This window comes from Triticum urartu, chromosome 5A (assembly GCF_056163025.1).
Source record: "Triticum urartu cultivar PI428250 chromosome 5A, HENAU_Tu73, whole genome shotgun sequence".
Lineage (NCBI taxonomy): Eukaryota > Viridiplantae > Streptophyta > Magnoliopsida > Poales > Poaceae > Triticum > Triticum urartu.
In genome coordinates this window covers 187118751-187122939 of record NC_141877.1, presented here as the reverse complement: position 1 = coordinate 187122939, position 4189 = coordinate 187118751, and positions in this window count along the sequence as shown.

The window sequence follows — 4189 nt, the reverse complement described above, 5'->3', positions numbered from 1 at the left end:
ACACCGGCTCCAAGATCACATAAAGCAGTTTTAACATAGTTTCTTTTAATGGAGCATGGTATAGTTGGTACTCCTGGATCTCCAAGTTTCTTTGGTATTCCACCCTTAAAAGTATAATTAGCAAACATGGTGGAAATCTCACTTTCCGGTATCTTTCTCTTATTTTTAACAATATTCATGTACTTAGCATAATGATTCATTTTAAGCATATCAGTCAAACACATACGCACAAAGATAGGTCTAATCATTTCAGTAAAGCGCTCAAAATCCTCATCATCTTTTTCTTGGATGGTTTAGGAGGAAAAGTCATGGGTTTCTGAACCCATGGTTCTCTTTATTTATCATCCCTCCTAGCAACAAAGTCTCTCTCTCTCTCTTATCATAACGTTGATTCTTTGATTGTGTGTTATCAAGATCAACAGCAGGTTCAAGTTCTACATCATTGTTATTACTAGGTTGAGCATCAACATGAACATCATCATTGACATTATCACTAGGTTTGTGTTCATTACCAGATTGCGTTTCAGCATCAGAAATAGAAATATCATTAGAATTCTCAGGTGTGTCAAAAATAGGTTCACTAGAAGCATGGAAAGTCCTATCATTTTTCTTTTTCTTTTTCTTAGAAGAACTAGATGCATCAACATTGGTTCTCTGAGAATCTTGCTCAATTCTCTTAGGGTGGCCCTCAGGATACAAAGGTTCCTGAGTCATTTTACCCCCTCTAGTCACAACTCTAATAGCATTATCATTATTCTTGCTATCTAATTCATTGAGCAAATCATTCTGAGCTTTAAGTACTTGTTCTACTTGAGTGGTAACCATAGAAGCATCTTTACTTATAAGTTTAAGTACACCTTTAACTCTAGACATATAATCACTCGAGTGTTCAATTGTCAGGACCCCGATTCTAAGTCACACCGATCTAGCCTTTAACACCTCATATCACTTTGCGGCCTCACGCACCTTATTCCCACGGGTGTCGCCTTACCATGGGTCGGGACCGTTTGCGCCTTTTGGCTCACGTATATGATAGTGTCGCTAGCATCCATATGACAGAGAACCCGTGCCGACATGGCTAGTCATGAACCCAAAGCGGCACCAACCTATGGGGACAGGCATACATGAATCAAATCGAGCATGTCGGTCAGCAGCGTGTGAATCCGGGCTGTAGCACTGGGCTAACAGGACTCTGGGAACCCGGGCTGTAGCAGGCTAGGCAGGACTCCGGATGTCACCGCGTGACATTTCCCCGAAGGGACAGACACAGGAACGAAGTGAAACACATGCCGGCTAGTCAAGTGTCCTGAGCAGTAGTGCTGGGCTAGCAGGACTCCGGTGAACCGGGCTGTAGTGGACTACTATGGCTCATGGAAGCACTATACTATATTTCCCCATAAGAGAGGCTGCCAAGGATAAACAACTAGATTGTCGGATCCCACACATACCAAGCATTTCAATCATACACACAATATGCTCGATATGTGTAAATACAACATGGCATCACGACATAACTCTATGACTCAAGTATTTATTCATTAGGCTCCGAGGAGCGAGATATTACAAACATGGGTCTCATGACCCAACATTCAGAGCATACAAGTCAAAGCACATGCGGAAGCTTAACCTGTCTGAGTCCAGACAGCTAAAAATGAAGAAGACTGAGGACCTGACTATCTACAAGACCCTCCCAAGGGTACAAGATCGTAGCTGAGGTAACAAGCTAAACTTCGAAGTCCACATGGAACTACTAGCGAGACTAAAGTCTCTTTGCAAAACATAAAATAAGCAAATGTGAGTACAAATGTACCCAGCAAGACTTACATCAGAACTAACTACATATGCATCGGTATCAATAAAGGGGGTGGTGGAGTTTAACTTCAGCAAGCCAGCTTTGACTCAGTGGTTAACCTGAACTATGACTGCAAGTAACTCTTTTGAGGTGGCGCACACGAGTCCACAAATTCACCATACCAATACACCACTATGAATCCGCTCCCGTCTCCCTACGAGAACGCCATCCATAGCACTCACGCTTATCTTGCGAGTTTTAGAGTATCCACTTTCACTTGTCTATGAACTATGCAAGGGGTCCAAGTTTCCATATCCGAGGAATCCGGCTATTCGAATAGATAATGATAACCCTGCAGGGGTGTACTTATTCACACTAGCTCTCGCCACTTACCACCATGTACACATCGTGTATCTCGGCAACCTTCAATCGGAAGGCTGGCGAGGGAGTCGGCCACGACCTGACTAACCAACAAGTCTCTAGTCCAGGTTTATCGCCTATTCGGGTTCCATCCGCAAGGAGATCCGCCGGGGTGTCGCTCACGGCCCCAAACGATGTGTGCAGGGTTCCCAAGCCCACCATCTGGGTGCCACTTGGTACACCGTGCCACTATGCCTAGTCTGTCCCAAGCCCACCTGTACCGGGTGCCACTTGGTAGACTACTAACACTACCTACAAACACCAGAAACTAGTTGCAACTCCTAGACAGAGGTCGAGTTGATTAATACGTCGAGAGGGGTCGAATTACCGGAACCCAATGTGTGGTAGTAACTGTTCATGGATCACAAACACAAAACTCGGTTCCTAAGGACGGCTGCAATGAGACAACCCACCATGTACTCCTACATGGCCTCTCACCGCTACCTTTACCAAATCGTGTTCACACACTTAGCTCACACACAGTAGGACATGTTCATCACCATTCCAATTCATTCCCGATGAATCAGACCTGACTCAACTCTAAGCAATAGCAGGCATGACAAACAAGCATGATTGAGTAGGCACACCAGGGCACAAAAACTCCTACTCATGCTATTTACTGTGGCAATGACAGGTCATGCAGGGAAAGGGGTTCAGCTACCGCAGCAGGTAAGAGTTGAAACGTTGTTGTCCTAATGCAGTAAAAGAGAGCAGGAGCGAGAGAGTGGGATTGTATCGGAATGACCAAGGGGGTTTTGCTTGCCTGACACTTCTTAAGAGGAACACACTTTATTGGTGTCATCGTTCTTGTCGTCGGAACATCGTCTACTGAGAGGGGGCAATTACCGGCAAACAAGGAAGAATACAATCAATGCAATGCAACAATATGATGCATGATCATGACATGGCAATATGCTGTGATTTGGGCTAATGCAACAGAAAGTCATTTTAATTGAAGTGGAATTCAAAACTATATCAAATTCCAACTCCAAACTTATTATGAAATTTGCCCTAATCATGTTTCATCCTAAACAGTGAGGTTAACTTGCTCAAACATGCATGAAAATGGTACATATGGATTCCTTGAATTTTCTAATAATTTTTCATATATAAATTATTTCATTTGGAGTTATAGATAATTTTCTATGATTTTTAGAAGTTTTGGGCATTTTCTGGAATTTCTTGAATAAACTTAAATCCAGAAAATAATTTATAGCGTCAGCATTACGTCATGCTGACCTTAGCAGGTCAATAGGCGCCGCCCAAGTCAAACCTGACCTGTGGGGCCTGCTGGTCAATGACTAAGGGCTGGTTGGGGTCGCAGACAGGTGGGACCGGTCCAACGCCATGTCAGCAAAGTCAACTTTGACGCGTGGGTCCCGCCTGGTTTAACTAAATCTAATCAAAAATAACCTGTGGTTATTTAACTGGTGGGGCCCTAATGTCAGTGACTGGTGGGGTTTAATTAGCGGCGTCATCAGGCTCTAATGACGGCCACATCGGCGCCACGTCGGCATTCGCCGGAGCCTGGCCGACAGTGACCCAAACGACAACGGGCGGCTCAGATTTGTGCCACGGGCGATGGTTTGGCGCGCGGTTTGCGGCTACGGATCGCTGGCACACGCATGCATCCATTCCAGCAAGCAGCAGCAGCTGGGATGGCCGGAGCTCGCCGAAACAGAGCTCGCGGCGGTGCGAGGCTTCGTCCATGTCTCCTGGGCGTCGCGAGAAGGCCACGAGGGCATGAGGCAGGCAGGGAGGAGGTGGCGGCCTCAGCGTGCACCGTGCCCGCCTTCGCCTCTGCCTACTGGTAGAGGTTGAGGACGACTAGCAAGTCGCCAGGTGGGCTGGGCCTCCAACAGTACTGGGATAACTGGGCGCTAGGTCAGCTACAGGTGAGGTTCTGCCCTTTTTTGTGTTTTGGTTCCTGTTTTCTATTTCTGATATTTGTTTTAATTTGGTTTTTGAACCAAACTA